Source organism: Protopterus annectens, chromosome 3.part0 (genome assembly GCF_019279795.1).
Source record: "Protopterus annectens isolate FY-2018-M chromosome 3.part0, PAN1.0, whole genome shotgun sequence".
In the NCBI taxonomy this organism is placed as follows: domain Eukaryota; kingdom Metazoa; phylum Chordata; order Ceratodontiformes; family Protopteridae; genus Protopterus; species Protopterus annectens.
This window is the reverse complement of record NC_056731.1, coordinates 839,035,576-839,061,699: the sequence shown is the minus strand read 5'-3', so window position 1 is coordinate 839,061,699 and position 26,124 is coordinate 839,035,576.

Here is a 26,124-nt window from a genome sequence, read left to right as displayed (position 1 = left end):
AATGTCAAACATCCTTGTTGATCCCCTCTTTAAACTCTTTAACCTAAGGCTAGCTACAGGCTATGTCCCCAAATCATGGTGCACTGCTGAAGTGATGCCCCTTCAAGATGGCAGACCCCTTCATGGGCCCTGGAAATACAAACCCATCAGCCTTACAGGATCATAGGAAATACAAGGTAACCAAGCCAATCGACCACTTATGCCTTGCTAATATCCACACCTGCATGAGTCTTAACATCACTTATGACATTGCAGAGGCATACATGCATATTCATTAACTTCAGAATAGAGTTTGCAAATATGTGTACTATATCACGCAGCAAGGTGAATCATAACAAAATTGTTCTACCTATTAGGAAAAAAGGATGGCAAAAGCCAAACTGAGCCTTCAGCCTATGTTCACATAACATTAAATAGCATAGAGCAAATGCATTTCCAGGCTATCAAACTTACTAACAGGAATACATCAAAACCATAAGACTGCTGTCAAGAAAGACCTCTTACCTTAAAGCAGGAGGGTAGCAGTCTACATTACCCTCACACAATGTGCACCTTCAATGAAAAGCACTACTTTAGATCATGCTATGTGTATAAATGCACGTGGGGGGGGGGCTAAATCTAAGCCACTCTTCAATGAACAAAATGTATAGCCATGACATATGCAAGTCAGCCAAACCTAAGTCCTGAAGAGTAAACCCTTTAATAAATTTCCCTCAAATCCCAAGAAAGACAATTAAATTCCACCCCTGCTCTGTACTACAGGCAGGACAAGTGCATAACTTTGCTAAACACAGGCCAAGGACCATAGAATTAGAGACAAAAACTGTGGTTACAGCAGTATATTAAGTAACTCTCTTCAGTAGATACAGGGGTCCATTTCTGGGTAGAGAGACTTGGGCAGCTCTAAACTCATGTTTGCCCTAAAACAAATTCCCTCTTTAAGCAAAGTTGCCTTTTTATGTACTTCAACATGGTCTCACAGCAGTTTGTCATAAATCAAATATACAGGAAAAAAGAAAAAAAAGTTGCATTCCATCTGCTATAATAATCTCAGTATAATATCTACTCACAATATTGAATAACATGCATATTAATACTCAGGAATTATAGTCACTGTCCTCCCATTAAACCTGTTACATAATGCTTTGCTCACCTCTTAATTGTTACACCCACATCTGATTCCTGGTACTTTGAGATCCAGTCTCTTGGGAACCTTACTTCTTCACCACATACATTCTCTTAAAAAGATCTACTAACAAAAAATACCACACCAGCCATCAGAAAATTAGATGAGCTTTGTTCAGAAAATCATGATAGTCAAAATGGGTTACAATTTAGTTCTGATAAGAAGTACCCTTCAACTTCTTACCTCAAGTATTCTTGACAAAGCCAAAACTAATGGGGGGACAAGGAGCCAAGCAGGAATTGATTTTAAATGTCGCTCTTATAAACCCCAAAGTGTTGCTTGAATAACAGGTTCTGCATTCACATGCATTTTTATGAGGCATATGAAATCTGAAACTCAAATACCTGCCAGAAGTAACTACAATTGTCAAGTGATTTGCAAGAAAAAACATACATTTTATAAGGAACAGACAAAAATATGAGGTAAAAATCTGAACATTTGGAAAATATGGACACTTCAGAGGTATGAATGAAACAGATCAAGCACAACATCCAGGTATAGATAGTGAATTAATATCCATTCCATAATATTTAATGCAGGAAATTTCCCACTTCTATTCAGAAGTATAACCTAACTATGATCTGTAACAGTACATTTGAGGAAAAAAGCTTGTCTGGTAGCTAGATTTCCAAAAGAGTCATGACTTGCTAGCACAAGGGAGTAAAGGACTGAAAGTGAATCCTGCCCAAATCAGCTAGCAAATTGTCAGCCTGCTGCAGAAGAACCAGACACATGCAGAAAAAAAATGCTCACAGAATGAAGACAGCTGCATCATTATTTAAAAGTGTGCAAAAAAATCTCATCACCCTACAAGCCCATCTCCGTATGTCAGCAATGGCAATCTACCAGTTGCATGAGCTGTACTAACATAAGGCAAAGGAAAGCCGCATCAGGGAACCAGGAAGTCCATTTGATTTCTCGTGACTTTCATCTAACTTCCAAATAGTGTTAACTGCCCTTTTATCACCCTGTAATTGACAGGGGTGAAATAATAGAAAGCATTGCAAATGCCTGATGAGCTGCAAATTGCCTTGCGGTCTCAATCAAGGCATTCTGTGCAGTGTATGACATTTTTTTGCCATTTTCTTTCTAGAGATTTTGTGGTGGGTAGACCAGATCTCTTGCAATCCAAGCCTCCCATTCTCTCTTCTGACCCCTATCCAGTCTGTCATCACAGATTCTTCAAACCTGGCTTGGGCGGGGGGTGGTCTCTAACCTGTTGAAAGTGCAAAGTCTGTGGAACCATTATGACAGACAGAACCACATAAATGACAGAGAGGTATTGACAATTATCAATGCTTTTAACTCCTTTAATCATCTCTGGTCCCCAGGGCCTCTGCAGTTTTACACAGACAACAGCACGGTGATGTGGCACAGAAACAAATGGGAAGGGTACCAGATCAGATCCTCTTTGTACACTTGCAGTGATAGCTTAGGAGATTGCAACTCAGATCAGTTTGACTCTCCGAGCTTAATAATTTCCATCAGAGCAAAACCTAATTGCAGGCAAGTTAACCAGGACCAGAACAGATCCCCACAAATGGAAAATTCATCCTGGGGTCTTCCAAGAATTGATCCAACTGCAGGGGGTATCTCAAGTAGATCTGCCTGCCTCCTCTCAGAACAGACAATTAAATTCTTCTCCAGGATTCTATGCAAGCAGGCCTGTAAGACAGATGTCCTCTCATTACCATGGACAGGAATGTCCCTGTATGCATTTCCAACCTTTCCACTGGTATCCAGGGCTCCTCTAAAGATCCATAAAGGCTCTCCAAACATTGTGGTGGTGACTCACTTTTGGTCTACACAATGGTTCTCCTTTTCAATCTGGCCAAAGGCAATTACCACAGGCATCTCCACAGACTGGAGTCACTAACACAGGACAGAGGTTGTTTTTGCACCCCACCTGAAAATTGTTCAGCTCACTGCCAGGATCCTAAAATGTTGATACATTTTAGGCACCTTTTTTTCTGAGGATGTGCAGCAGGTACTAAAGGAGGTGGAAAAAATGCTTCTAGAAAATTATATATGCGCAAGTGGAAAATATTTTCTAGTTGGTGCCGTTCCAAGAACCAGGACTCTCTTCAGATCTGTTGCCTCTGATTCTTGATTGTTTGTGTGAGTTACTTCCCTCTGCCTTTCTTATTCCTCTGTCAAGGTTCATTTACCAAGTAGCTTGCAGCAGCATTCCAAAAACAGACTAAACTAAAAAACTCTGAACTAAAACCAGGCAATGTCAAGGCAAGACTCTGGACACATAATTTAGTGCTTTTATTCTACTTTAATCAGAACAGAACTTCATCAGAAAAAAACTTTTTCTGATGAAGTTCTGTTCTGACTAAAGTAAGGTTCCATTTCTGGCTGTCTGCCCTTAGATTCACCCCCTTTCTAACCCTTCTCAAGTTAAACAGTTTTTGAAAGGGGTGTTGCATATGTGTCCATCTAGGAAACGTGATTTCTCCTTGACATTTTAACTTTTTGCATTAACAGCTTACGCTTTTTTCCATTTGAAAAACTGGCTCATCAGGATGATTTCAGGTTCTTAAGATGGAAGACTGTTTTAACCATTGCTCTTGTTCTTGCTAAAAGAGTATCTGATCACAAGCTCTTATGGTGAATTAACTCTACCTCACTTTTTACAAAGATGGGGTCTGTTTGAGAATGAACTCTTCTTTTATGCCAAAAGTAGTATTAGAATTTACATTGAACCCGACTATTAATTTCCTTATCTTCTTCCATGATCCCAAGAACAAGGTATAACATATTCTTTACACTCTAGATGTCCACAGGCAGCTCAGGTACTACCTACACAAAACTCAAGCTTTCAGGAAAGCTGATCACCTGTTTGTCTCATACAGAGGTAAAAGGAAAAGACAGCCAGTGTAAAAACAAACTATCTCCAAATGGATCACTTATTCTGTTGCCTGTTATACTCACCACAGTAAGTCAACCCATTGTAAGTAAACTTACCATACTAGTAGATGTTCTAGTAGATCATTATTTCAGTAGCCACCCCATTCATACAGCCAAATATTGCTTTTATATTGCCAGGGTGTGGATGTGCATATAGTTTATTTTTGGGTTTGTTTTCTAGAATTTTACTTTCAGGCCTCTTGCTTCAATTTTTTTCTAGGGAACAAAGCTCTGATGAAAGTGTCTCTCTAAGTGTCTACATGTAAATCTTGCCTTAAGGTCCTGACAGTTAGAGCATTTCAATGGCACCCTAAAGCTTTGAAAGCTGGCCAGTAGCAAGCAGGAGGACCTAAATAACTTAGACACCTGGAACATGGATCTATTAGAACATACTGTTATGATAGAACAGCTGTGTAAGTGAATTTATCTCCTTAGCATTGTACCATGATGCTAGAATGGATACAGTGTTGCATAGTTGCATTATGGATTTACATGTCACATGCATGAGTTATTGATCACATGCCTTGTGGACACTGTGACATGAATGGCTGCCACCAGCAAGTCTGGGTAGTGCTATGTGATGTTGCAGTGATTTAGAAACTGCAGCACTAAGTAACTTTATTAACATAATTGCCATGCTCTTTGGATCATTTAGCAGTATATAAAGTGTCAGTGCCATTTTGTATAAGTGATCAGTACCCAAAAAACTGTAAAATAAAGGAACTTCAGTCAAGAGTCTGTAGAACTACAGAATTACAGAGACAAGGAGGGTTCACAAAATTTAGGAAGGTGATCTGCCTGGTAAAGTATGTTAAGAAGAACAGAACACAAACCCTGTTGTGAATGTGAGTCCCACTGAGGCCAACATTGTGGTGACCCTGGTATCGTGCTGCATGATTTCCATGTGGTTTTGGTAGGGAAACCCTGTAGAAAACAAACATTATACCATCCATTCCCCAACCCCACCCCCTGACACACATCTCCTGAAATCAATTTTGACCAAGTCCTTTTGACATTTTCCATAATTAAAAACACTACTTCCACTGGTCCTGACAATATCCCTGGATGTTGGCTGAGAAGCATGAAGTTCAAACTATAAAAACCTTCCATCAACTCTTCAGCCTGAGTGTCTCAGTAGTTCTGTCCTTGATGTGTAAGGACTGGCAGTTATGGTTCTCTTTCATAAAGGTTGTCCCTCTACTGACTCTTTGAGTAACAGGCCTATTACTCTCAGAAGTATTATTTGCAAGTTATGGGATGTATTATAGTTGAGTTAATAAACAGTAGTATAGATGACCCTATATCCCTAGACACATGCCAGTTTGTCTTTGTAAAAGGCATACTATGACTGCTTAGCCTGACTGAGTTCATTGAAAGAGTTACTGAGCCGATGGATAAGGGGGATATAATCCAACATGATTTTCTCGACTTTGCCAGAACCATTGGCACTTTCCCCCCATGCTGGGATTATTGACAAATTTTCCCAAGTCTTCATTACTCCATAGATAGTTTACTCAATCAGTATTTGGCTGTCTGACAGAACCCATACCATTAAGGTCTGGAATATTTACCTGAGGTAGAAAAATGTCACCAGTGTTATCTCATAGGGCTCTGTCCTGGGTCCTTTCCGCTTTGGCATATATATTTCTGCAGCATAAAAGATGATATCAAGTGACTATAATTAAGCAAGTTTGCCAATTATTGCAAAGGGGGGGGGGTCAAATAACATTGTGATACCCAAATTTTAGAGCAAAGGCTGGATCAATCAAATGCAAGCCGTATTAATTATGGGCTTATCCACAAAACCAAGAAATGCAGCATGGTTTCTTTTGGTGAATCTATCATCACTACTATATATCTATATCTACATCTATATCTATATCTATATCTATATCTATATCTATATCTATAGCTATATCTGTATCTGTATCTATATCTATATCTACATCTACATCTACATCTATATCTATATCTACATCTACATCTACATCTACATCTACATCTACATCTATATCTATACCTATATCTATATCTATATCTATATCTATATCTATATCTATATATATATCTATATCTATATCTATATATCTGTATCTGTATCTATATCTATATCTATATCTACATCTACATCTACATCTACATCTACATCTATATCTATATCTATATCTACATCTACATCTACATCTACAGCTACATCTACATCTATATATATATCTATATTTATCTATCTATCTATCTGTCTATCTATCTAAAACATTGCACTTAACTTGACAGAGTTATCAGGAACTTTGGTATGTTTGTTGATAACAGACTCCTCCCTAACCACATCATCTCTGTGGTGATGGTTAGAAAATCTTTCTTCTTTGAACAACATATCCTTCATGATGTCTCCTAAAGGTCCAGAAAAGTTATAGTCATACTTTATTAATACCTTATTAGACCCAGCATTGAATATAGTGCACTCTCTTGTGTGCTCCTTGCTAAACACCTATACCAGCTTGAAAGACCTCAATGCCTTCTCACCACAGGCACCTCAAATCTCAGTACCATTAGCTACTCTGATAGACTAAAAGCCTTGCCCTTTATTCAGTGTCATGCAGACTCCTGAGTGGCTATCTCTGTTTAAATTTCTGTTCTTTGAATGAGCCAATACTCTTTGAACACCTTCATCTAAACAGATTCAGTTGAAAAACAAACATATGTTATGGAGATGTAAATATATACTACCTAATACAGAACAGCAAATGGCATGAAAAATACCTAACTGAATATATCTCCATTTGTAGAACTGGGTACCTTTATCTATCAAGTACTTTCCTAGCTAATTTTAAAACCAGTCAGGATGATCACAAATGTTCACCAAGGGATAAAGGAAGAAAGTCTGTCTAGTAGGGATATTGTCAGTCTCCCACCAGAAGTGGGTGATTGGCTGTACTTCTTGGTGGTCTTCTTTGGCTGTAAGCCTAGTAAGAACCTATAAACCTAGAATGTAAGGAAATGCCACATGGGATTCGGGCTTCCAAGGCTACATGTTAAAGCATGGCTGCAGAATATAATTGGGGTAGAAGTCTGAGCATAACACATACTGATATTGATGTACTTGTGCATAAAGAGGGGATACAGTAGCCATAGATGCAGTACAGAAATGTAGTGGAGGCTTAGTATAACACTAAATACATCTCATAAATAGGTGCAGAAAGTGAGGCTGTGGCTATATATATATGGGCATCGCACAGAATATCACAGATACATGCACAGACACACACACACACACACACACACACACACACACACACACACACACACACACACACACACACACACACACACACACACACACACACACAGCCTGACATGTTTTACCCACAAGAGTATATATTTTTAAGGATTTTTACTCCTTCCTGCATCACCTTGTAGATCCCTGTTCAGAACCCCATGTCCATCACCAGGTCTACCAGCCACCTCATTTACTCCCCCAGACTATGTCTGATAGGACAGGGGCTGATGTGGAACTTTAAGAACATCCTGCAGGTCCAATCATTCACATTCTTTGATAGCGTTCTTACTTCCTCAGTTTCCAATCCTATGATCAGAGGAGGGAGAACAATAGGGATATGTGACATATTGTCTCACCTCTGTGGCAGCTCAGCCTTCTCCTCACCCTACCTCCCCCCCTTTGGCCTATGCCTCCTAGTGTGACATCCCCTATCTCCACCAGGGATTGTCCAAGGAGACAATCAAGGAAACACCAACCCACCAGGGATGGTAATGACCATTCCTCCCTGCAACTTTGTGAAATGTCCAAGCTGCTAATTGAACTTAGGTCACCTGGGCTTTAATCAGAGATTTATTGTTCTACATCACCAGAGCAGCCTCACCCTGAGGAGTACATGTATTTATTTATTTGACATTTGTTTACTGGAAAAGTCCAAAATGGGATAATACTGCATTTTCAGCGGAGGTCCAGGGAGAAAAGCTCCACATTGACATAATATTGTTGCAGTTAACGCTATTACAAAGCGTGATACAGAAGAATGTAATTTTAACTAAAAATTCAGCTTGAACAATGTGAACCTATACATATGTAGTGAAATATTGGAACAGCTATAACAAGCTGAAAAAGAACATTGTCAACAAGTAAAGTATTCACAAGTTGCAGTCAATAGAGATAATACTAAACACACTGAGTACACTCTTTGGAACAGAGATGACTAGATAATACAGCCTAAGCAAAAATATATTTGATCTTTGTCTAAGAAGTACATTTTATAAATTCCTTCTCTCTGAACACAGTCAAAGTATGCTGGTGGTAGAAGGAGGGAGACACTAGTTATGCCTGGGGTAGTGCAGGAGCAGAGCCAGGTTTTAGTTAAGTAGTCTTTTCATAGCTGTTTGAAACCGGAGAGGTTAAAGGTAGATCTCATTTGCAGAGGGACAGAATTCCATTTTAGTGACAAAGTACAAGTAGAGACTTTCACCAAAGGATTTGTGAGGTTTATGTATGCTGAGAAGATAGATGTTGTTCATTAGGTCGACATATTAGGGTGATAGGAATGGAGAATAGGAGTAAAAACAGGCCAGTCATCAGCTTTGAGAATAATGTTGTGTGTAGAGATAAGCTGTATGTAATCTAAGTGATGTGGCAGTTTTTGTCAATTCAAAGCCTTAAGGGCAGTACAATGGCGGCTGCAATATTATTTGTTGGTGGCAGATGTTGCAGCCATATTATAGCATGCCTCCGGCTTCTTTTTAACTGTATGCTGAAGGTTGGCTATGATGGGTACAGCATGTAAGAGAGATGAGCGAAGGTTGTAGTGGCAAGAGTGGTTTTGGTGGTGTTGCTAAGGAAGTTTTTATGTCTGTAGAGCATTCCTAATTTTTGGTAAGTCTTTTTTATGTTATTTTGAACATGAAGTTCAAATTTAAGGTTACCATCTATAATCACTCCAAGACGTTTTGTACGGGAGACTACTTCAATTTCAATTTTATTTAGTGAAAAGGTTTTGATATTTTCTTTATCAGGCATGTGTGTGTGTTGGGGGAAAATTGTAGTAACTTTGTTTTTTGGGGGTTAAGTAGTAGGTAGCATTATAGAGTCACTTCTCAACTGTGGAAAAAGCTTTTTGCATGATATGCAGGAGTTGAGGCAAGTTATTAGATGCATTAGTGTAGAATTATCAGCATAGTATATAAGAGAGGCTAGAATTACAGAGGTATAGAAGTAATTGATAAGAATATTAAAGAGGAGGGGGACCAAGAACAGAGCCTTGGGGTACACCACTGGAGACTTGCAGGTACAGTGTTGTGCCAGTTACTTATAAAGGTAATTAGCTACTATTGTTAGTTACTTTTAAGTGAAAGTAATATGTTACTATTGCTTATTACTTTTCTAAAAAAGTAATATATTACTAGCTACTAAGTAAAGTAACTATTTACTGTTGAGTTACTTTTACATAAGTATAGTTTATTAATTGTCATGTTCAGATTTACTCACATAGTACTTGTGTGTGAGGAATACATCCTTACTGCACATGAATACGAGTGTATTAAAGTTGTATACACAGTGTTACAATAATGATGAATAGCATTTTACAGTTTACAAAGTCCCACAGACTAGTGTTTATAGTCAGTGAGTCATAATTTAATACTTAAACCAAAGTATGCACAGCCAGGAACACAAGACCCATAACAAGTTACAACTTATCAAATTTTCAATGACGTACATTAGGCTAATCTGCTAAAACTAATGCTGAGGAAGCAAAGATGCTTACAGAAAATGTCATATAGGTCTAACAACACTGTTAAAACAACATCAGCCAAAATCTCACATTATATAACTATTCACAATGACTACACATTTCTGTTGGCTTGAAGAAGGAGCAACTTTTCAAAGTGTTCGTCAGTAGTCTATTTCTTCTTGCAGTCAGCACTTGTCCACCAAGACTGAACAGGTGTTCAACAGATGCACTAGATGGCAGAGCTGTATTAGTGTTCATAAATATCTTCTTGACTATAGGGTAACTGTTTAGAGAAGATATTTGTCTGGAAGGGTCAGCCAGATACATGTCCATCTGAGAAGATATACTGACATCAGCTGGCGTCGACTCTGAAGCTGAAGAAGTTGTCTTCTGCAGTTAATGCAGAAGCTTCAGATGACCTACATGCAGGTTCCCCCAGTTACTGCATGACATCAAGGAGCAGAACCTTGCCTCTGAGTTTCTTCTCTTCACTGTCCATCCATCATAAACGGAACTGTGGATGCACTATGCTAGCCAGAAAGAGCTCTTCACACTCCAAAAGGTGATTGAACCGAGGCTCAATGCCATTAAGAAGAGCATCAACTAGCAGCACAACATGCTTCACAGACTGCCTGACTTCAGACAACTTGTTTTTCAGGCACGAAATGGTGAGGATCAGGATTCCCATGAAGCTTTTCAGCTCTGACTGCAGGATGATCTGAGCCATTGCCAGGGGCTGCATTTCTTGCACAAACTCAGCAATAAAGGTATTTTCTGCAGGCCTGAAGATGGCAATTCCAGTCTATTCACATATCACATTCAGCAAGCCTTCACCATGAGTTGCAATGAGGTGAATTCTCTCTGTCATGTCGAAAGTGGAATTCTATCATGTCACATTGGGAATAATCAATGCCAATTCACACTTATTTTGAGCCAACTCCGCAGCTTGGGTGCTGCTACTAGCCTTGTTCTAAGCGCATAGCATTTGGCCAATGTGCTTTGCATGATCTTTTTATACTGTGCATCATTACAAGCAGATTCAGCATTTTGCACGGCAGCTAGATTCAATGTGTGTGCTGTACATCTCACATGGTGAGGCAGTGAATAGGTGTTCTTGCTTTGCCCTGACTGACTCAGCACGACTGTCACGCTGTTGTAAATCACTTCACCATCATCATCCTCATCTTGGGACAGAATGCTTGTAGTTTCAGTTCTTTCACATTCCAAGAAGACAGTGAAAACCTTTACAAAATTGCTGCTATTGTCAGTAATTGTTGCACACATCTTTTGATCTATCTTGTACTTGATGGGAATGCTGTCAAAAGTTCATGCTATGAGATCATATGTATGCCTCCCCTGTAATCTGCAGCATGACAAAGCAGCTGACTTTCTTTGAAGTGTGTCACAGTCGATCCAGTGGGCGGTGACTCCAAAAAAACTACGATTCTGATGAGTCCAAATGTCAGCCGTAGTGTGCTGCATACTATCAGCATTCATGCTGGAAGAAGCTGCAAACATGTTCTTCTCATTCGTAAGCATATTCGTGTACTTTTCTATAAGATCATATATCTGCCAAATCTCTGTGGTTTTGCTTAAAGTTAAATCACCGTCACAAAGCAAAATCTTTCTCACTGCATCATTATTAACTCCACGCACAAGTTTGTCTTTTATCAACTCATCTCTCAGATCACCAAATCTGCACGTTTTTGACTTGTTTTTCAAGTCAGTTATATATACTGCAAAAGTTTCACCAGGCTTTTGATCTCTTGTGTAAAATAGTGCTTTTCCACTGTAATATTCATTTGAGGGTTGCATATTTCTCTAAATTTATGTTTTAAGCACTCAGTCTTCCCATTTTTCAGCCTGTACCACAATATGGCAGTCTTCCCCCTTCTCTGCATATACAGCAGGTGCATACACAAATTAATGTTCTCTCGCAATGGCGTCTGAACCAGCTAAACTGACTGAAATAAATGCTTTTATATGTGTGTCTTTAGCAGAAAAAGCAGCCTGTATGAAAATATCATATTCTTGCTCAAACACTCTCCAGTTTTCAGCAATATTATTATCAAACACAAGTGAATCAGGTCTGCAAAATCCCTCTGCCATGCCAAATAAGTGTCAAACACACACCAGGTACTTGTAATTATATTCAGCTGTACAACAAACTCTTTGAAATAACTGTACTCTTTGAAAAGACTGTACTGTAATACAGCACACACTGCCAACACTTTTCATAGTTTAGATACTTTGAATAGCTTTAGTTAATGCAAAAAAGTAGTACATTGTGAAAAAATACAGTTGTTTTCTCTTTTTTGAATATTTTATACGATTTGGATATTGTTTCAAGCATTTTCGTAATTATTTCAAGTGCATTTTTCAATATGTCACAATTTTGAACATTTTGTTTTTTCAGTAATTGGTTTGGAATGCTTTGCTTTATATTCATTGAGGGAAAAATCATTTAAATGAGTTTAAGAACCTGGAAATATTTTCTGACCTGTTTACGAGTCGTTTGAGGCACCCTTGTATATTCCTCCATTTCTGACTGTGTGCCTCATGGTTTTAAGAAGTTTTGACTTCGGATACCATTCTGACAACATGTCACTCATCTTGTATATTCAAATAAGATGACAAGGCTTGGGTGTTCATTTAAGATATTCATTACACACAAGCACATCAGGATGGATGACTGGAACAGAAAACTCGAACTAGATAACTGACTGACTGCTACACACATACATGCTTTCACTCCAGTTGCTTACACAAAATGGCACTCTGTTTGCACGTGCTCAGTACTTTTTATGCATGTGCCCATAAACTACAGTGGTTTTAAAAGTACAACGCACACACTATGTTCTACACTCCCTGTGTTTGATTGGGTTTCTTCCTACATTCCCAAGACGTATTGCAGGTGGATTAGACATTCTAAATTGGCTTTAGGTGTGTGTGTGTGCATGCGTGTGCCTTCTGAAGAAGGTTGAGAATTGGGTTGGCAACTCAACAATGTAAAACTCCACTGGCACTTGTTCTGTAGACTAATGCTCCACCGTAGTGATCCCTAATGAGCACAGCCAAAAGGAGAAGAAAAAAGCTAGTCTTTATAGCTAGAAAGTCACAGATAATAATTAAACCAAACCAGCCAGCAGCACAAGACCTATAAAAACCTATCACATTTTGTCTATTTTCAACAACTAAAAATCGAAACCTGAAAATAATTTTAAATAGAACATAACAAAATATTTTCAAGGCAAAGTTGGTTGATCATAGATCTACTTGAAGAGTCCTGCTTGGTGCAGTGGGTTGGGGCATTGGGTGCTCAACTGATGAGTGATGAGTTTGATTCCGACTGATGGTGGTGTTAAGAACCAGTGCCATTTATTATACTGCAAGGTAAGAATATGATCTCTAGCAGGCTAGAATTGTCCAGTGTCAGGGGATGTTTTAGTGGGTGAGAGTCCCACAGTACCAGGACAGGGCTGGGGTCTGGTCATCATTAGCGTTTACCTCCTTGCAGTACTAAAAAAATGAAGTAAATTGTGCTCCAGACTAATTGTAATGATCTATTATGAATGAATGAATGAATGAGTTGTGTCAACATTATTTTGTAATTTTTTATCCAAATTGCCACTTCAAAGATTCTTTTACCTCCTAACATCTGATTACTATCCATACTATATAGGTACCCCAGAAATTTTACATCACTCTTTAGGAGGCTATATCACCCACATTGAGAACCACTGGTAAGCAAAAGTAACTCAAAAGTGACTCACATTTAAGTTACTAGTTACTAAAAAAAGTAATATATTACTATTACTAGTTACTATTTTGAAAAAGTAACTATTTTTATTACTAGTTAGTAGAAATTGTAATATATTATTCCCATCGCCGGGTATGGAGAGAGTATTCTGCTGTTCTACAGACTGGAACCTGTCAGTTAAATAGCTATTGAGCCACAGTAATGAAGAAAGGGATCATCCAATTGGAGACAGTTTATACAGGAGTTTAGGTGAGAAACTGTGTCAAAAGCTTTTGACAGGTCAAGGAGTAAGGAGGAAACAAGTTTGCCTGAGTCCCTGTATTTGTTTATGGTGTCAGTGAATGATAGGAGGGCTGTAGCTGTACTGTGCATTGACTGGAAGCCATATTGAATGGATATTAAGAACCATTCTTGTAGAAGACAGTGGAGGACATGCTTATGAATACATCTTTCAAGAATTTTTGAGAGATGTGATAATATTGCAATTAGAGACGTCAGCTGAGACGCCACCTTTATGAAAAGGGATAATATTGGATTTATTCCATAGTGAGGATACATAGAATTCAGATACTGATCTACTGATAAGGGTAGAGCTTAGGTACACTATGGCACTGGCAGCTATCTTTAGGTATTCCTGTAGGAGGTTGTCAGCTGCAGTGATGTAAGGTTTGAGTTTAAGTAGAATGTTTTTTTTTACATTGATGTGGAGACAGGTCCTAAGTGGAAGTTGCTAGCAATGGATATAGAGGACAAATTAGGTTCATGTGAGGATGCTGAGGGGGGTCGTGGAGTACAGGAAGTGGTGACGTGTATAGTATATGGAGAATGTTGGTTTTGGTCTAACCTGTTCATTGCATTACTGGGGCTGGATGTTACTATGGGGATGGTAGAAGCACTGAATGGGGATAAAGAGTTTTAGTTAGCGAGCTAATGCTTTCTACGAAGTAGGTATTGAATAAAGTTGCAATTTCTACTGGAGAGGTGTTATGGGAAGTGTTGGGTTCCTTTTTTTAGCCTGGATGTTAACAGGTTGCACATTGATGTTCAGAATTTTTGGGGGTCATTTTTTGTGTTGAAGTTCTAGATGGCTACGATGCTGTTTATTTTTTAATCTAGGTTAACTCAGATTGCACAATTTTCTATAATTTTGCAAGTTATAGGGAGTTTTAAATTTAAGCCATCCTTTCCAAGCTTTGTCTCTCAAAAATTGTAGTTTTTGTCTCGATAGTGAGCAGTGGTAATTGGTTGATTTTTCCTTTTTTTTGCAGAGTGGTGTGTGGCTCTTTAAAGTATTTAAGACTAAGGTATTAAAAGTGTTAACTGCCTCGTCAAATGGCATTTTTTGGGACAGATTAATTAAAGGCTTTTGGTGTATTGATGAAGGAGTCTACTGAATTTAGAAAGGTAGTGACAAAGTCAGTCAAAGGATGCAATGGTTGCAAAAATTCACTTCCCAGTAGAATAAAGTGCTACTGTAGGCCATCTGCTGCACACCTGGTATGTACCTTTAAAGCAAAGCTGACACAGACAAATAGTATTGCGACCAGATTTAGGGGGAATAGTGCAAGATGTGAACATAGTGAGCAGCCATAACAGGCTCCTGCAACAGGTTTCATGAAGAGTTACAGATATGATATTCCATGCAAAGGAAAAAGCACAAGACATTGAAACAGACAGGTCCACCACAGGAGATGGAGAACTAACACAACATTTCTAACAGACATTTAGGAGTTTTTTATTTTACTTGATGGCCAGGGAAGAAGCCAGCAATGTTCAGGGATGGTTTGAATGTCAGAGCTGGGCTGGCACTAACCATCAATATATCGGATGGGAATGCACCATCTTATTAATGTCATCCTGATATGGCTGAGTACTTGCAGTTTCTGTGATAAAACATAAGCAGTGTATGCTCTGGTCATCTTACAGTCTGTATGTACAGTGGTGCTATAAAAACATTTGCCATACACATCACTAACCTTGGTGCATCTTCCACCATTATGTGTGGGAGTTGATCCATCCTGGTGACAGTGTCCACTTCTTCTGGGCTGATTGCAGTACCACTATCACTATGGTGACACCAACAATTCTTGCAGCTGTAGTAGTCTTTTTGTACCCAGTAGCATCCTAGCGGCTGACCTCTCATCCTCCGTGGAATGTGCCTTTGCCTTGGCATAATGTTTCATCCAAGTGACTTGCTTACAAGATGGATAAAGTGTACATTTCCACTCACTGATATTATGGAGAGGTGTCCACCATGGTTTACATGGATTTGGTCATACAACCAAATGTCAAAAAGGGTTTTCTTCGAACTTACATGTCGAAGATTTAGGTGTCAAATGGTCAGAATGTTGTACCAAATTTGGAATTTGACATTTCCAACTGCTCTACCACCTAAACAAGTGCTACCATGGGTCAAAAGGGGGGGGGTGTTTGGTGTTTCAACATAATTGCGTTCACAATTATGCAGAACTGCCATTCTGCTTTCGAACATGTTGTGTTCGACATTTGGCCGTATGACCAAATCCATGTATACCATCCACCATACATGCTACTGTAAAGGATGGTCAGCACCCCCCTCCAAACAGATACCACCCATGGAATCTGATTGCCTGAAGCAGGACATCATTTTCTGTAGCACTGATGTTATCCAGCTTATGCCATCCACCCCACTCTCTAGACATGCAGACACCTGTGACCATAGGAGACATAGCTATAGATTATATACTGGTAGGGCTAATAAGATAAATCCAACAGACAGAGGGATAACTTTATATGTGTATTATAGCTGAAAAAATATATAGATGAGAAAACAAACAGCTGATATACCTGTCAGATATAGGCTTGCAAGGACTCCCTATGTGGCCCAGCTTTTCTGTTACAGCAAATATGTATTTATAGAGGAAGGCAGTCCTCCCTGCCAGCTTTAGAGTGACACTCAGGAAGACAAAATAGATGACACAGCTATTCATTGCTACAGAGAGTAGCATGAACACATGCGGGAATGGTAATGCTGCATTCAGCACTATATATTGCTATCTGCTTTATACAGGCTGTATCTCTGCATAACGATAGACAAAACTGCATAGCGACTATTTGTCCTGATACAATGGAGTACTTTTCTGCCAGTACACATTGTGTACATGCAAAACATGCAGGTACACAGAATCGTGTCACTGCCCTTACTGTGCGCGGTGCAATGGCACACATCCCTCGGAAGTTAAATAAATGTCACTACTCAAGTGCAAGTTACTTTGCACCTTCTTAATGCTAGCTGGGATTTCACAAAACACTGTTATATTTACAAACACATCTGCTTATAGCATCAGAATAATTTACAATGTGTTTGTAAGTTAGAGTAGAAAATGGAGGCACATTCAACAATTTTGCAACTTTGTAGTTTTTTGGTCTGTATATAGTCACGTGAGACCAGATGCTATGACTGTCTATGAATTACTTTATTTCACTAACTTGCATCTGCAACAAGAAGCACAGCTATGTGTTTAGGCATGCATTTGTGATCCTAAGCTCATATGCAGAAGACCTTTTCAAGGACACTCATCGTGCTTCTGAGTAGTGCCAAGCAGTGCTACCAGTGAGTCAGAAATCAAACTGATTCATTGGTTAACATTTTACTCCTCATGAAAGTGCCTCCATTTCCAGGGAATCTACTTATGGCAGTGGCTAGTTCTGCTACCACCCAGCAGAGAGCATTTGCATGGTCCATGAAGAGGATTATGGTAATGCTTATAGGGTGCAGTCCTGTAATGGTCCAGTTGGAACAAAAATGTCAGCTCTGACCTGGCTGAGGTTCTTACCAGATTCATAGACATTCCTAGAACAGGGCAGCAGTGTAGGCATACTTAAGATGGCCTCAAATTCTGCCACCCTGTGTGCATGGGAAGAAGAGGTTAGTGAACACACTCCAAACTGCATTGTAAATGTCTGTCATTGTAAGTGCTCTGTTTTTTTGGGATTTGCTTTTCCTACTATATCTGTCTTAAGTGACAGAGAAGAAGTAGAAGGGCTACTCTGTCATGCTTAGTGGGACAATGGTGACATATTTTAATATTCCATTTACATTTATTTTGGGATGCCGAGGTTATCTTCAACAATTTCAGGATGTCAGCATGTTATCTATTGTGTTTCCATGTGTACTAGAGGCATATATCTGCATAGATCTAGTTATCTATACATATGAGACACACACTTATCAGGTTCCTGAGACAGATGTTATGGGACCGAGGTAGTGGGCAGTAGGTTGTAATTATTTTTCCAGCATTTTCTAGTCCTCTAGTAAAGGTTTTCTGACATGATCCTTTCTCTTTCAGCACAAGGAGAGCTGAAATATGCAGGATACCACTGAAGGTAGGAGAGAGATAAGTGGGCAGCAGCTTCAATTGTGTATATCTTCATTCAATTGTTAAGATGACTTAACATGTGAAAACCTTCCAACTGCGTCTCATCCCTGCAAGTCCATATGATCAAGTGGATCAGGACTTTATTAACAGCCCACCACCTGCTGAACCTGTAGCTTGAGGAGGTCCAGTAGAAGTTGACCTCTCATTTGTAAGTAAAGTCCCATTGTCAGTTGTGACACAGCTATAGTTTGAATAACTGCTGTTGGGTGAGGTAGACAGAGCAGTGGACAGACACATGACTTGCACAGAACTCCTCCTGAACCAAGTTCCAGATTCACTTATTCTACCAGTTCTGACCACTGTGACATTAGAGGAAAAAGTGGGCCATATGACTAGCTCTGATCCATCTGCTGGTGACAGATAACATTAGCAGACTTGTTGGGAATGGTGGCAACCTTTAATTACTCACACCCTACCCACTACCCAGATTGCTATACTCCTTTCCTGTTGTAATCATCTTCATACCTTGTGCATTGTCCACCATTCCCCATCATTTTTTGTCTGCCCTTTGTTATATCTCTGTCCATCGGATGTCTTCATATACTAGACTGAGTACCTCCAACCCTGTTTGTCTGTCTGACAGTGCAAAGTGACGTAATCCCCCCATTCCCATCTCTCCCATTTTCTTATTACTCTTTCTTTTTTATATAAGTAAAGGGGGGTTCATCCCCCACAAAAAAAAAAAAATTCTGCCTTTCCCCTATCTGACCCAACCTGAAATCTCCTGTATGTTTAATTCTTCTTTGCTGCCGTCCCCCCTTTCAGCTTTTCTGTATACCTCTTTCCTACCTACATTTTTAGATATTTGACAGGTGTCCATGATAGTGGACACTATAACACAGTAGTTTTCATTGCTGTATCACTCTGCAGCACTTTATGTTGTCCAACTTTGCAATGTACTCCTTGCATAGGATTGTTTCTACAAATACATTACCCTATGCTGCTTGTTCAGATACATAGCAGTTTGTGTAGTAGTGTTTTTAGCTCACATGGGATTTGTGCAAGCTGATGCTCTGCTCGTATATATTTTGCCTTGCACTTTTGTGTATACCTGTTTCCACATGGCTGCATCTGCCTGTGTTCTTACCATGATACTTATCTGTGTGGGACTGAGAGAAGCTGCCTGTCTCACTTGAGAAATAAAATTTTGCATTGCTATGTATTGCTCCAGTGATGTACAAGCTTCACTGGAGAAGTGGATGGCAGTGCTACAGTGATGTATAAACTTCACTGTAGCAGTACTTGGCAGTACTACAGTGATGCGTAAGCATCACTATAGCAGTACATGGCAGCGCTATAGTGATGCATAACCTTTGCATAGGCATGCAACACATCTGTGTTGATCCCAGCCATGGAGTGCTGCCCCTGAAAACAAAAGCCCATATAATTATTAACAATAAACACGTACTAAATACCAGTCTTGTTGGACAAAGGAGTAAACAGCATATTATATATTAGGGCATACTTAAGTCACACTTTTTATTTTGGAAGAGACAAAGAAAAAAAGGCTAACAGGCAATAGAAATAGAATACACCATGACACAAGCCCAAACCGGTTGCAGTAGTTAAAATAGCAACAAGCCAAAACCAAAGTTCAAAGGTAAAAAGGTAATACTCATACAGGATCAGTAGTGGGAGATGTGGGTTGTGCATTTGCCCTTCTATGTTTCAGTTTCACTACCTACACTTTGCTGTTGTTGTATAATTCCAGCACTCAGTTAAATTCTACACCACGCACCCCACGGATTATTTTGTAACTGAACAATTTTAGAGGGTATTGTTCTATCTTGTAGTTTCAGTTTACTAATTTAATAGTGGTTGTTAAAGCTGTCTCTATATGTGTTGATTTTGTGATCATGCCTATTACAGAAATCTAAGTTCATAGACTTCTTAGGAAACTTGAGTTTATTCATTTATTTAATTTGGTTAACAGAGGAATTCCCTGCAAATCAACACCTATTCTTCACTGAATCTCCAATAAGACATTACCACCAGAGATAATCTGACATAATTAAATGTTTGTGGTACAGACCAAACATATACAATTACAAAATTGTTATATTGTTATAAGATGAAAACGGTAACCATTGAAAATGTTGGGACCCACTGGAGTGAATCCCAAAATATGAAGACTTAATGGCTGAAAGATCTGACTTAAGTATACTAAGTCCAAGGTGCCATTTCTCAAAATATTCCCTTTTCTCCGAGGCATAGCAATCTTGGAGTTGTTACATATAGGTTTGGGAGGCTGTGGGGGTTGCCCCCTGCAAAAAGAATTTTAAGGAGAAGAGCGGTTTTCAAGATTCAGTCTTCTCTGGGTTTTTGCCTTTTTTTTGTCTTGTCAGTACTCGGCACTTTGAGAGCGGACATTTCAATAGGAAGATAATGAAAACACTTAAGATGGTCTGGAAGTGGCATATCATATACACTAGGAAGCTTTTCATGCACACATGCACTATCAGGTGGCATAGAATTAAATACACAATAAGTGAAGGTACTTTGCACTGCCTTAAAGAAGTAAACAAATGAATATGCTATGGTAACATGAGGATTACAGTTCAAGAAAGCTAACACTTTAGTGAAACTCAGGTATGTGCCTAACAGAATCGCTTGACAAGGTGTCCCCACATCCAAAAATGTAACAGCACATTTTTGGGCAAAGCGTCAAACCTGTAGTACCAGTGGGGCCAGTGGTATGTAAATACTCATTATTGTCTTAATAACATTAAGGACACTTTGCAGGTAATTATAATGTTAATGCTTTATAAGAGGTTACTCAGGCTGTAGCAGTTAGCTCCAGACTACTGTTGGCGTTCATCTGTGTGATAATTACTTTGACTTAAGACAAGCCTCCCCCCCACCAAAAAATAGTTTTCTAGTTTTCTGTTGTTCAATAGCTGAGATTGGCACTCAGGTCTGAATATGTATTATGCTTCTGGACATCTAAACAGGAGATGAAGCTCCTTCCAGACAGATGTGTGTTTTTGCAAGGGACTATATCACCAAAGAAAAGATCAGTGGGAGAATGTCTAAAACCATGACCTTTGGGCAAGGAGGGGCACAGATTAATATAGTCTGAGAGAGGGGCACACATTAATATAGTCTGATCTTATTGGCCAGCTGCAAGCATTCATTCCAGTAATGTATTTTGTAAGTGGTCTTCATCTACAAGTAGGCAAATTGCATTGGCAGTGCTGACTACTCAAGACTGGAGGCAGTTTTTTAAGTGTTGCATTTTGTGAAGCATTTGTTAAGTGAACCTAACAATGCCTCTTGTGTTTTCACATCCTCTTTCCTGGGGACACCCGCATTGTATTGCCAAATGTGAGTAGGCATGGCCTTAAATATAATAATTCAGGTAGTGGCTACAGGTTACAGTTTGATAATTTGTGCTAATCCAGGTATATAAATTTCACCTTTATTTTCTGAGTGATATGCTCTGAGAAATTTATATTTTCATCTACACATGTACCAAGATATTTGAGAATGTGTCCACTTCAATGTAAGGTCAGCAATGACTATACGATTCAACTTGAAGTAATCAGCTTATGTGTGACAGTGAATGAATAATTTGTTCCATAGCTGTTTATGGAATTATAAGTTAATCAATCTGGTTATGTATATCTAGAGCCATTCTGGAAAAGCTTGTTCATGAAAACAACATTGTGGCAAAAATTAAGAGATACTGTATTCCTGAGGAGAGCTTTACCTCCAAACCTCTCATGTAAGTGAGATTCGCTTCAACACCATTTGATTATTCTAAATCTGAATCACCTAATTTATTTTCTATGGAGAACTTTACTGCTAAAGATGTGGGTGATACCCCCTTGCAACCTGCTTAATCATTCTAACTCTAAATTACCCATTGCTATTTAATTTTTTTGGTAATTCATTACCATTTCAGCTGTGGTGCACATTTGGTATCTTTTGATGGTGGAGTTAACATAGAATACCAGAGGACTAATAGTGGAACTTCCTGGTTCTCATGGAGACCTGGGAAAAGGACACAAAGAGGGCACTAAGAAAACAGAAAAGGTAGTAAGGAAAGGCAAAAAGAGACAAGATGACAGCCTAAAGAAATTGATGAGGTTATGGAGTTAAAGGCTAAACATAATTATGAAGAGCTAAGGGAAAGAAGTGACAAAGTCAAAGAAGAGAATGAGAAAGAATTTGGAAAAGGAGAAAGGACTGATATGAGTTGTAGGATAATGGAGGAAGACACTTCAGACAGCAAGGCACATGCATAAAGTAGACAGTGCAGGAGATCAAAGCCTGGGAATACAGCATAGATGGAATCCAACACCTGAGATTGGCAGAGGAAGGCAGAATGAAGGATAGCAGATGCTGTATGTGTCAGGAGGAACAGGCAGGAACAATGCACTTGTTCTGGGACCATAGGTGGGCACAAGAAGTCAGGAAACAGACACATGATTTATCAGGCTTATTTCTAGAGGTAACATAACATATGTATTTGGGGCATAAGGTTGCCACCCAAATCAGTACCAGCAGCATACTCATGGTTTGGATCAAATGATACCATCACCCACTGCATGATGCAGTGGGACTTTAAAAACTCCCATTTTCAATGAAGCACTGAATCACCATGGAAAGCCATACTTACATCTTGCATTTTGACAGAAAGTCAGTTATGTCATCAACCTGGACCTGCAAGAAGAGTTGTTAACTGTTAGGTGTTGAAACTCATGTTGTGATTAGCTTTGTTGAGGGGGGCAGTTGTTACATCAGGAAGAGCCCGGCAAAGCCTGTGTCTGTAGAACACTTTCTTATTAGTGCTTCTGCAGTTGTGGAAAGAAGAGGTCTTTCTTGTCCATTTAAAAAGATCTGTTATTGTCTGTTCAGCCAGCCAACTCAGCAAGGCAGAAAACCCAGCAAGCCAGCTAGCTCAGCAAAGTAACCAGTGAGACAACCAGTAAGCCAGCCAGCCCAGCAAGCTAGCCAGCAAGCCAGTCAGACCAGTAAGCCAGCTCAGCAAGGCAGTCAACAAGCCCAGCAAAGCAGCCACTAGGTAAAAAAAGACTGATGGTCTTGTCCACCGCTGTAGTAGTAGTAAGTACAAGTAACATTTTAGCTCTCTTAGTTTTAAAGGTGGGAATATTTGCATTTTATTTTAAGTTTGATTTTTTACTGTTGAGAGGTAAATGAGGTATGCTGTGTATTATTAATGGAATCTATAGTGGCTGTTGGATAATTTACAAGTAGTAGTTTTTTACAGGTGGGAATGTGTTTCAGGATAGTCTGCTTTTACAGGTGGAAATGTGTGTGCATTTTATCTATTAATTTCTTTGTTTTTTTAATGCTGTCTTGAGAAGTAAACTGCAGTTCTTTGTGTATAGTGGTAATAGATTTCATCGTGGTTGTGCTGTTGTTGGTATTTCTATCTTTTTTGTGCAGGGTAAATTATTAATACTCTGAAAAATGCTTTATTTTTTTCTTGCCTTGCTTAGATGTGGAGTGCACAGTGAGCATAAAGTTAAATTTGTCGTTGTTTTGTTGTAATGCTAATGGTTAAAAAGCAGTGCTCATTACAGGTTTGTAAGGATGCTTTTTATTTATTTTCTCTGTTTAGATGAGGCTTTTACTGCTGCATGTTTAACTGCGGAATCTACTGCACTATTATGCTGTTAACCATTTTACATCTTTAAATGTTTTGTAATGATGTGTATAAGTGTTTATCCAGTAAGGCATTGTTTTTATTGTCATGGCTGCAGAATTTAAATGATTTGTGAAAGGAGATTTCCTTATGCTGTAACTTCACACTATCATACCTGTAACTGCATCATCTCCTTCACCACTCCTATGGAGATGGCATATGCTTGGCCACACCCACAGTGATGTTATATGTTGGCCACACCATCACATGTCCCACTTTGGCCCGCTGAAAAGGTAACAATCTTAGGGGTTTAAAAAAGAGATTAGCATTTCAGAAGAAAAAGAAATGAACATTATCAGACTTCTGAGTACAGAAGTTATTATTATCATCACTAAAAATTGGAAGGGAGAAAAACAGATGGGAGCACAAATTAAAGAGAGCTTCTTCCTGGACTGGGGGAGAAGATGGCAAAAATGAGGAGAATGAGGAACAGAGAGGGAAACATGAAAAAACAATGGAAATAGGGTTTAGAATTGTACAAGAGTGAAAATTGTACTTTAGAGGAAGGACAGGGTAAATGCAAAGGGAAACCAAGTGTGGGGGGCGGGGGTTGAGATAGGATAGAAAATGAAGCAACCAATCTCTGGTGAGATATGATGCAGCATGCATAAGGACTGCACATAAAGGTACTGTAGTGCACTGTGTGGCGTTAATAAAACAATAATAATAATAATAATAATAATAAAATTAATTTATTTCAGAATCAAAAACATTCAGACTGGCTGTATGGCACAGAGAGAGATGGATCCATGAATGTGACCTGGCTAATATAACAGCCTTGACTCTGGTAGAGCCAGTTATAAGGGGGGGGATTGAAGGGGTGTGTCCCACTTGCTTCCGCAGAAGGTAGGGAGGGTTGTGCACTCTTGCAAGCTTACTGGGTGATGTGATTTCCCTAGTGGAGACTTTCCTCTGGTGGTGTGCTCAGGAGACAGATGTAGAACTTCTTGAAGGAAGTGCCCCTTGTGGAAGTGAACTAACATCTCCCACAATCGCATGTCCTCTCTGTACTGCGTTGCAGAGTGTATGCAGTAATTAGGGCTTAAAACAGAAAATCTTGACCACCCAATGGATAGTGGAATGATGGTCCTGCCTTGTTTACCCTCAAACCGAGTGATTTGGGAATAAATCGGATGGCTGGTCAAGAAAGGGCTGATGATCAGACAGTGAGAGCAAAAAGTAACAAAAAAATGATGGAAGTTTATCTGGAAGACCAACTGACTGCTCATTGGATACTCTACTTATTCCAGTCTAGCATTACTTCTCCTCACTGTCATGGATAACCTCCTTAAGTCAAAAGATTAACTTCAGATGCAACTTCAACTTTATTTAGGTTTTTTTTGCATAAAATATCAGTAACATCAAGCAAAAGATGTAACATCTACTAAATTACATATAGATTACTAGGCATAAATGTTCATGTTCATAGGTGCATAGGTAAGTATTAAGCTGTCTGCCCTTGTGGGCCATTTTAAGCCTAGCCAGTTTCCCTTTTTGTGCCTGAAATAACCTATCCCATTTGTTTATAGATTGTCCTTACCTATCCTATGGTTGGTAATTACATATTACCCCTTTTGAGAATACCTGTTATCATTCCATTGATATTTCAAGGTGACCCATGCACAGGATAAAACATTTAGAAGCTACCTCTGTTCATTTGCAGTATGAGGGCAGCCCAGGGGTAGATTTTCTGTTTATCATCCGTAGAACAAACTTGTCCTTGAAAATGGATAAGGATGAGCTTTGTTTTATGTGGATGAGGAGTCTGTTCCACAGTAGCAGTATCCTCTGCGAAATATACCTGCCTCTCAAAAACTATTCTGTTGATGTTTCAGAAGAGGTTTAGATCCCTTGACTAAGTATTTCTGTTGCCATTTGAATTGCTGATGTTTAGAAAATCCATCAGTAATGGGTTGGAAGATGCCTTATATGCCAGACACAGGTCACCTCTTAGCAGTCTGTAGGATGCTGAGCATAGTGACAGAACTTTGAGTTGGTCCATGTAGGAGATATTGCTTAGGCCTTGAATCCTTTTAGTAAGGCATCTTTGAGGGTATTCCAATCGATGCATGTGTCTGCTGGACAAATACATGCCAAAGGATAAAAATATTCAGTGACTGGCCTAATGAGGGTTGAGTAAATGGGACAATGAAACCCCTAGATCTAGGCATGGTTGCTTTGTTTATAAGTTGTGCAATATAGAAGGATTTTCTTACAACAGTAGACACATGTTGGTCAAAATTTAGGTCACTGTCCACATAAATTCTCAAATTCTGAACAACTGGGTCAAATCTTAGAGGTGTATTTTCAATGTGGTAGTTCCCTAGGGGAGAAAACTTTTGAAAAGGTACAATACATTTTTTTTTTGGCATTTAATTTAGGATTATGATTTTGACACCAGTTATTTATTTGAGATAAATAAATCTGTTACCAATAGT